Source organism: Corylus avellana, chromosome ca3 (genome assembly GCF_901000735.1).
Source record: "Corylus avellana chromosome ca3, CavTom2PMs-1.0".
Lineage (NCBI taxonomy): Eukaryota > Viridiplantae > Streptophyta > Magnoliopsida > Fagales > Betulaceae > Corylus > Corylus avellana.
The window spans coordinates 30,013,172-30,024,199 of NC_081543.1; positions in this window are offsets into that span (position 1 = coordinate 30,013,172).

Sequence of the window (11,028 nt, forward strand, 5' to 3'; positions counted from 1 at the left end):
TTTCTTCATTAAGACAGTTAAATATATTACAAATAAAATTTCTACGTTTTAATTGTCTCACAATATTGATATATAAAGAGAGAATTTCGGAACATTCTATTTTCTTCATTAAAATAATTAAATGCATTACAAATAAAACCCCTAGGTTTTAAATACTCAAAACTTGTTCATTCTTTAAAATGCCACGTGTCGCAATTCTAGGCACTCTCTAAAACAAGAGTTCAGGACACGTGTCGTAATTCTAAGCACTCTCTATGTCAAAACTCAGCTTTTATATATATATGTTTGACTAGCTTAGAACCCATGCTCTGCGCGGGATTATTCATTATAATTTGATTTTAAAACTTAAAACACATCTCCATTGTATTTTTTATTATAGGTCAAAAAAATTGTGTAAAAAAATCTATCATGCCTATTTCAATAAAAAAATACAAAAAATACAAAAGGTTATTCAACAGTATATTGTTGAACATAGTGACACAATTACACATAAGTTTGCATGAATATATAAATCACATAAAAATATACTATCATAAGAACCATATATAATTTTACTTTTAATCCATATAAATTAAAACATATTAAAAAATTCTCATATGTGTAATTTAAAACCAGCTGGAATGAGTTAAAACATAAGACCCATAAAACATATTAAAATATTTATTCTCATACGAGTAGTTTTATTTCTTTCATCAAAGAAAGAGATTAAAAATCGTAGAAGGAATATTGGAACACAAAAAAAAAAAAAATAATGAACAAAAAAGTCAATTAAATTTACAAAAGAATAATAAGAAATTTGAATGAAAAATAATATATAAATTAGAACAGAAAATAAGGAAAGAGTAACCCTAAACCCTATAACAATATATTGAGAATGGGAATAAAACTAAGAGTAACCCTAAACCCAATAGGTTTTTGTGCAATACCTATTATATTTCAATACAAATAAGACTCATAAAATTTTGGACATTTAAAAAATAATACAAAACAAAATAACAAATCTTTTTTTTTTTTTTTTAAATGGATACAAAAATAACAAAATCTTTCACTCAATATTTAATGCAATCAAATAAATCATTTCAATCTTCCCTTAATCTAAAAAATAAATTAAAACAACCTAAATTCGTCCTCATATGTGTAGTTTAAAATGAAAAGCATAAAGAAAAAAAAAAAAAAAAACCTAAAACTAATAGAAAATTAGAAAAGAAAAAAAAAAAAAAAAAGGCAAGAAAACATGAATTTTGATTATCAAAGTATTAATATAAAATTCCCATAAAATTTTAATATTTTTGGTGTAATACCTATTATATTTTAATACAAATAAAACTCATAATTTTGAACATTCGAAAAGCAAATGAAAAAAAAATAAAAAATCACAAAACAAAATGGAAACATATTCATCTCTACCTAATGTCTAATTTAAAACAATGTTTGGTACAAAAAAAATTCTCAAGAAACAACCTAAAGATCATCAATTCACAATTGCGAAAAATTTATACCTAAAAGCACAAAGATACATTCATCTCGAATATCTCATACTTTAAATCATAGTTCGGAGTTACATATATTTCCATGAAACTGATCAAATAAACTTTGTGCAACCGTCAACTTCTATAGGAAAGAGTTTTGAAACGTTGTTGCCGTATAAGGAGAGACATGAGTTTAGAATGAGAGAGATTGATGCGATTTAGGGTGAGAGAGATAAATGTGTGTTAATAAAACGAAAGGTCAAAATGAATTAATTAAGGAAAAATTGTGTTTTAATAAAGGGAGAGATATTAATGCACTAAGACACTTAATTTATTAAAAAAAAAAAATCGTAATTTAGGGTGAGAGAGATAAAAAAAATAGAAAAAGGAAAAACCCCTTTCAATATTTGCAAGGTTCAATTATTAAAAATTATGAGTAAAAAAATTTAATTTAATTTTTTAAAAAGACATAGACACGTGAGTTAATAAAAAGAAATGTCAAAATGAATTAATTAAGGAAAAATTGTACACTTAATTCATTAAAAAAAAATAGAAAAAGGAAAAACCATTTCAATATTTGCAAGGTTCAATTATTGAAAATTATGAGTAAAAAAATTTAAAATTTAAACAAAATATTGTTGGTGGGAAAAAAAATGTTATAATTTCATTTATATTATTTGTTTCCTTATTTGGTTCGGACATTAATAATACTTAATTTATTGAATAATTTATGTATGGAAAACTCTTAAAATATAATCAACACAATTAATTACGCTAATTAATGACCGAGGTACAAAAAAAAAAAAAAAAAAAAGGTTCAAATATTAAGGCCTTGTTTGGAAAGCAAGATTTTCCAACTCAAACTGAAATTTTTTCTAAATTCATGTTTGGCAATTTTTTAAACTCAATTCAACTCAACTCAAAAAATTTCAACTTAACTCAAAAATTTTCATCCAAATTAATAAAAATTATAAATAAAGATTGAAAAAATAAATAAATAAATTTAGGGTAGCCGAAACACCCCAGGTGGTGGTTGGGCCACCCCAAGCCCAACTGGGGTGGTTCGACCACCCCTTAATATTTTATTATTTTTGTAAACTTCATATTATTATTTTTTTAATTAAATTTAAAATATATAGAGTATTTTATTATTATTTCTATCAATGTGACATATGTTTCATTTATGGCCTTAGGATATCTCTCAAGAGAGATCCTAATTATTAATTGACATATTTTCTAATTATTTGACATATTTTCAACTATTATAGAGTTGGCTCGGTTGCCTTTATTTTATTTTATTTTTTTTGTAACTTTTCCCTCTCCCCTCTTCCCCGCATTGAAAAAAAAAAAAAAAAAAAAAAAAAAAAAGGGTGGGGGTTGGTGGGGGGTATGAGCATTTTAAAAAAAAAAAAAATAATAATAATAATTTGAACTTTGCTAGTATTATTTTTTATATTAGCTTAGATTTATCTTCTTTTTAAAGTTGGAATGCTTTGAAATGATGGTAATGTGCAAATTTTAGAGTATACATTTTAGGCAAAGTAGTTGCTATTTGCTTCTCGTCTCGTATTTCAAAGCATTTTCATGAGATATCTCATTCTCTTTTCCATTTAAATAAGAGTAGGAAAATCTCACTTTGTAACAACCCTTTTTCCTACGTCAATTAGAAGATCGTACTTTAACTAACATAAGTATGCTAATCTTTGCAAGCAGATTGTACTTTTTTTCCCCTTTCTAATAAGCAGATCATTTTATGTTGATATCTCATGCTTTGGTTTAGAAACAATAAGTTTAACTCCTCTTGTATCCCCCTCCCACGTTCCTGTATTGTATTTGAATAAATAAAATAAAATTATAAAAAATAAATAAATAAAAAGTGGAACCCCTCCAGTGAATTCAGAGCTACATGGCCTAAAAGAATTTCCTTACTAACACATGCCAGCTGGTTCTAAAATGAGTCCCTTTTGTGATCCAAAGTACTAATATCGCCTATTATATATATACAACCTTTCGAGTAATGCCGTTATGGAGAGAATCCGTTTTTAAAAGTGTCAATTATGCTACATAGATTTAATTTAAGGGTGAATTAAATTAAGCTGGAAGAGAAATGATAGGATTATAAAATATTTTACAAAATAATTTTATTGTCCTATTATAATTGAAAACGAGATAAATTTATATTTTAAAAAATTTAATCATATTTTTTAAAAAAAAAAAAAAAAAATTAGAAGCCTAACAATTTTTCAGCTGAAAAGGCTAAAAAAAAAAAAATTGCTAAATAGAAAATCTCTTTTTAAACCATGAGATGGTAGAATTTGTAAATGGGTTAAAGTAATTCCAAAAATATTTATGTATAATATTTATCCCACAAAAGAAAAGGTAATTGTGAAGTGGGAGAGTGTTGTTCTCAAAGTTAGAATTGTCAGAGTCATTCATTTATGAGGACCTCAAAGGGAAGTTGTGGCATTTAAAACTCTCCGCATCCAATTCCCAATGCTCCAACTACCTCGCATTTACTCCGATCGACGGATGGACGGGACAGATTAACAAAAAAAAAAAAAAAATTCAGTAATTCTCCCACTATTGCTGGATCCAATCCATCATTTCTTCTCAAATTGCATTTTAGACCCTTGATATTTGACAAAATTGCATGTCCGGGTGTGTCGGTGATCCAGCAGAGATTCTGTCCTTTCCACTGCTCCATGAATCAGACTTTTGTGGTGGAAATGTTAGAAGGACTACTGCCATCGCTAAGTCATCAGAGGATCATTTACAAAAAGCAGATTTTCACATGGCTTTGTTCTCTTCTGGCAGGTAAAGAAAAAACGACTATTATTTTTTTTTTTTTTTTGGGGACAAGGTCACATGATTTTGATGTAATAAGGACGAGATTGTGTTTGGTTTTTTCCTTTGCTAGCTGGATACTTTTTTCTGCTTTCCTTTTCTCTTTTTCTATTGACAGACCTATTCCTCCCCATTATTGATGGCCGTGTTATACCCAACTGACTTCTTTTTGTCCTGTTGTGCGTGGAGGCCAGAGGGGGGGACCACATGAAGACGACACAAATCTCAGCCCCAATTCTCTCATTTATGAGCTTCACATGCATGCTTACGTGTTCTCTCTCTCTCTCACGAATCACGATAGATTGGGTGGTCGTTTCTGAGCCACCACCAATGCAGGTGCAGAGCACATCCGTCCCATCCGTCCCATCCATCCATCCATCCGTCGATCGGAGTAAATGCAAGGTAGTTGGAGCATTGGGAATTGGATGCGGAGAGTTTTAAATGCCACAACTTCCCTTTGAGTCCTCATAAATGAATGACTCTGACAATTCTAACTTTCAGAACAACATTCTCCCACTTCACAATTACCTTTTCTTTTGTGGGATAAATATTATACATAAATATTTTTGGAATTACTTTAACCCATTTACAAATTCTACCATCTCATGGTTTAAAAAGAGATTTTCTATTTAGCAATTTTTTTTTTTTTAGCCTTTTCAGCTGAAAAATTGTTAGGCTTCTAATTTTTTTTTTTTTTTTAATTTTAAAAAAATATGATTAAATTTTTTAAAATATAAATTTATCTCGTTTTCAATTATAATAGGACAATAAAATTATTTTGTAAAATATTTTATAATCCTATCATTTCTCTTCCAGCTTAATTTAATTCACCCTTAATTTAATCCTTGATATATTTGCCGATAGTTAAGAGTAGTAATTACTAACGTTCCTGCTCTGCTAGTTAACGCGCTTTGGACGAATTTTTTTGTTGTTTAGCCCACAAGATCTCCATCAACAATTAAATAATTGATGCAGTGCAACTTGACTTTGATATCAATTAATGCAGGGTGTAGTGATTAGTTTGCCAAGACAAACAAGATAAGAATCACAACTCTTCTTAAAACTAATACTCAATCAAGGATTTAATGTGGATAGAAAAGAAAACCACTCTTAAAAGTGTTTTTCATTGATCACTGGTCAAAATAACATAATAAATTAAGGCTATAGATAGCCATTACATATATTTATACTACCTAGACTCCTGAACCTAAGAAAACGCTCAAATAAAAGTTTGTTTACAAAAATTTATTGGAGCTTGTCTGAACGTGTAAGAGGCTCTTTCGAACCTAACTATGGTTTCCTCGTATTCTTACATGAATTGTCAATTCACACAGCAGCTCGTTCTAACCCAACTTTAAACGAGTGCATCTATGAATAACTCATTCGAACCCAACTTCATATGAGTTATTGAACGAGCTATTTTGTCAACTTGTTTTAAAGCTTGTTCAAACATAAACAACATACGAGCAATTTTGTACGGCTTTTCAATTTTCTTTTTACGGTCTATTTTAACTCAGTAAACATTTGAATTAGAAAAACTTAATGAAATATGACTTTGTAACCCTCTAAATGAGCTTTCCAACGCCATTAATTATGTCCCCATATGATGTCAGAATCACTATATATGTCCCTTTTGTTAAAGCAAATATGATTGAAAATTGTCCTCTATCAACAACCTTCATTATTCGACCTATGGCCCACGAAGGAATGTGGGTCAAACACGGTAGAGGATTTTCTTCTATCCATTTTGGATTAGAGAATATCCAATTAATAATTAGGATATCTCTAAGGTCATAAATGAAACATATGTCCCATTGATAGAAATAATAATAAAATATTACATATATTTTAAATTTAAATAAAAAAATAATAATAAGAAGTTTTAAAAAATAATAAAATATTAAGGGGTGGTCGGACCACCCCAGTTGGGCTTGGGGTGGCCCAGCCACCACCTGGGGTGTTTCGGCTACCCTAAATTTATTTATTTATTTATTTTATTTATTTTTTCAATCTTTATTTATAATTTTTATTAATTGGGTTGAAAATTGTTGAGTTAAGTTGAAATTTTTTGAGTTGAGTTGAATTGAGTTTAAAAAATTGCCAAATTTAGAAAAAATTTGAGATTGAGTTGGAAAATCTTGCTTCCCAAACAAGGCCTAAAAATATGGACACGTGTCACAATTCTAAGCACTTTCAGATATTAAAAAACATGGATACATGTTGCAATTCTAAGCATTCTCTACGTCAAAACTCAGGCTTATATATATATATATATATATATATATATATATAATGGTTGGATTTAGTCATGAATTTTGCATGCGAAACTCATTGTTACGTGAGAGAAGAAAGTATTCCTAGTATATTCGATTTTTTTTTTTATATATATAAAAATAAAAACAAGTATTCATCGAATATTAGGCTTCTTTTTGTGGGGGTGTCTCAATTTTGTTATTCAAAATGATTTTTTGTTTCGTCATAAATCCACACCATTGTATGTTATTCATAAATTATATTAGAGTTAGACTAAGACAAGCAATGAGGAATTGCTTGATCCCTTGACCTTAGTAGTAGCTGATTAAATGAATAATTTTTTTATTAGTTTAAGTTGTTAGGATATGTGGTGACTGCATATTTATTAAACTAAATATTAATCCATCTTTATTTAAACTAAATATTTATTAATTAACTACACAAATCATATAATGACTGCATTTTTAAAAATGAAAAAAAAAAAAAAAGAATTGCGTGGTTGTTAAGGTGTCTCAATCACCTTCTTCGATAATTGGAGTGGTTGGAGCGCTCTAACTTAGCTATTAAAAATGGTCTCTATGCTTATTAAATAGTAGTTTTGTGGGGTCAACTTGTCCTCTTTAGAAGCCAGGGCGAAGTAAAATAGCACGCGGGGTGCATGGCACGCCAGTGTAATTTTTTTTTAAATTTTTTATTTTTAATTAAAAAAAAAAATTTGCACTTGCGTGCCATGCACGCCGCATGCTGTGTATCACAGTCCTAGAGCCATGCTGCATTTCACTTCTGACGTAAAAAAACGTCATGCTTAGGAGCTGTTGGCATGAACAAACAAAACAGACCATAAATTGATGGCAAATACTAAAGCCTAACTTTTTTGTCTTTTTTTTTTTTTTTTTAAAAAAAAAAAGTTTGAAGCAACTCTATCTATTTTTAACCTTCCTTTTATTTAGTATTTTTTTTAAAAAATGAAAAATGGTATTTTTCTTCTTAATAATGACATTTTCTTAAAAAAAATGACATTATTATGAAAAAACAAAAAAACCATTTTTCATTTAAAAAAAATTACCAAATAAAAGACAAAAAATAGATAGGGTTGCTTCAGACATTTTTTCCATTTTTTATCTTGTTTTTTTTTTTTTTTTTTTTTAAAAAAAAGACAAAAATTAGTCCAAAGTTAGACCAAATAGTTGGTCCTATCATCCCTCTATTAAATAATGCTATATCTATGAACCGATTCTTCCTAAACGCGATTATTGAAGCCTATATGGATTTTGGGACACATTTTCAACGGCATCTCTTTTGGAGGTAATGGTTGGAGGGGGCTCGTAATTATAAAGACCTTTATCCATTGATTCTTGTGTTGAAATTTGTGGTATCTGACATATGGAGATCAGATCAGACATTATCCATTCTTGTCTAGCAATGTGTGGTATATATCGACATCATATTACACCTTATCCACCCATTTCCCATTAAAAATAACGTATTAAAATATTAATTAATTTATATATTCTTATTAATTACAATTTTTAAATAAGAATAATTTAAGATGATATCATAGCAGAAAACCGAGAGAAAGATGGTTAGAACTTAGAATTGAGATTTGTGATAAGATGATAATACATGGACAGAAATGAAAGTTTTTCTGCAGCTGATCGCTATTGACTAGTGAAGTCAATTCTTGATCGTTACCAATGTTGAAATAATTTCGATCCAAAATGTTTATCATCCTTTGTTGACCAAGCACTTGTCATTTATCACGTCACACTAAAAAATATTATAACCTCAACTTAAAACACTAAAAAATATTATAACTTTTTATTTTAAATAATTTTTTTTCTCTTAACAAAATACTTCATAAATAAAATATTTATTGATAAAACCACTTTTCCCACCGTGTTGTTTGGTTTTTAAAACTTGGACACTGAGAGGTCCGAAATAATTGAGGAGTTTTGTGGTGGGTGGTGTTGAACTTATCTGTTTTTAACTATTCAAAATTGATTCGGTGGCAAAAATCTCTACTATTTGGCTCATCTTTTTATCCTCAGAACGTGGGAAGTGAATATCAATTTATGGTCTGTTTTGTTTGTTCATGCCGACAGCTAAGTTGGAGTGTTCCAACACACTCCAATGATCGAAGAAGGTGAATGAGACACCTTAACAACCATGCAATTTTTTTTTTTTTTGGTTTTTAAAAATGCATTCTCGGGGTTCTAAGCATCTATTTATAGCCCCAAGACTCTTAATCTTAAGATAACAATGAAATAGAGTCAGTTTAAAAGTCTACCAAAAACAACTAAATCAAATAAAATACTAACAAAAAAATTTAATTCAAATAAAAAACTAAAAGATAAAATAAAATAAAAGACTAACCAAAAAAAAAAAAAAAAACTTAATAAAAGACTAAAAGATAAGATAAGTCAATCTACATCACTTCTCATACTACCCTTCCGTTCCAATATAATTATATTCCCTATCTTTACCTTTCTCCGTAAAAATGTTGAAATAATTAATTTAGAATGTAGAGGGCAAATTCGATCCAAAAAGTTTTATCATCCATTATTGAGCCACGGTTTCAACAAAGAGTTTTGCAAAGTCAAATACAAAGACCTTATCCATTGATTCTTGTGTTGAAATTTGTGGTATCTGACATATGGAGATCAGATCAGACATTATCCATTCTTGTCTAGCAATGTGTGGTATATATCGACATCATATTACACCTTATCCACCCATTTCCCATTAAAAACAACGTATTAAAATATTAATTAATTTATATATTCTTATTAATTTAAACTTTTAAATAAATAATAATTTATTAGATATCGGAATAAATGTTTTCAGGTAAAGTTTATAATAAATTTCCGAGTTAACGCAAGAAAAAAACTCTCTCAACTTTGTTTTTTTAATTGTTTTTTTTTTTACATATCCCCACAAAAGGAGGGATTCAAACTAGTGACCTCTGATTTATTAGGCATGATCCCTTATTATATTTATCGAAAAGATGTTACTTACTGAGTCAATCGAAAAAATGTTATAAACCGTTTTGTTATATTTTCTTTTAAATGTCTAATGTCCGTCATTCACTCTCAAAACTTAATGTTTTGTCATGTCAATTTTTTTTTTTCACGTAACTTTAAAAAATTAATTTTTTTTTATTAATTAAATTTAAAAATCAAATATAATTTTTAAATTATATTTGGCTCATCTTTTTATCCTCATAACGTGGGAAGTGAATATCAATTTAGAGGGATGATGAGGGACTTTACTATTTTACCCAACTTTGGAATAACTTTTGCCTTATTATTTAAAAAAAAAACAAAATAAAAAATGAAAAAAATGTTTTAAGCAACCTTATCTATTTTTTGTCTTTCTTTTATTTGGTAATTTTTTAAAAATGAAAAATGATATTTTTCATTTTTAAAAAATTACCAAATAAAAGAAAGGCCAAAAGTTGATATTTTTCATTTTTAAAAAATTACCAAATAAAAGAAAGGCCAAAAGTAGATAAAATTGCTTCAGACATTTTTTTCATTTTTTATTTTGTTTAAAAAAAAAAAAGGTTAAAAATTATATTTTTGTTAGGCAGAAGAATTGAGCCTTTAACATTTGCTATTTAATAATGTAATAATTTAAAATAAACAATTGGTTTGACGCCCCCTGGAGAGGATCCTTGTCCGGGATCTGGCTTGCATGCGGTAGTGGAAAACTACCGCATGCATGCTGTAGTGGAAAACGGTACCGTTTTCCACTAAACGGTACCGTTTTTCATGGTTAAAAATTAGGTTTAAAAAATTAATAATAAAAAATTCATTAAAACTTTAAAAATTAGAAAAAAATAATAATAATTAAAAAGATAAAAATATTAAAAAAAACTCCATTTTTGAATCTTGAATCTTTCAGATCTGTCAAAAAAAAAACTGAGAAAATCAATCCAAGAAATTAACCCCACAATCCAAAATGCACAGTGGAAGCCATAACTTTTCCAAGGAGGAAGCTGACACAAGAGCCTTCCTCGGAGACAGCTTGGGGAAAATGGCATACAAGAGGTTTGGCTTCGAGAAGGGAACTGCACCGGAAGCGCCTCCATAGTAGAGAACCCTGCAAGAAGAGTTGGCCAGAGAGGTCTCCTTTGACAAAAGCCTTGGGAAGATCTTGCCATGCTAGCTTCCTCCTTGGGAAAGTTATGGCTTTCACTGTGCATTTTGGATTGTGGGGTCAATTTCTTGGATCGATTTTCTCAGTTTTTTTGACAGATCTGAAAGATTCAAGATTCGAAAATGGAGTTTTTTTTAATTTCTTTTTGTTTTAGTTTTTTTAATACTTTTATCTTTTTAATTATTATTTTTTTTATAATTTTTTAAGTTTTAATGAATTTTTTATTATTAGTTTTTTAAACCTAATTTTTAACAGTGAAAGACGGTACCGTTTAGTGGAAAACGGTACCGCTTTTCACTACAGC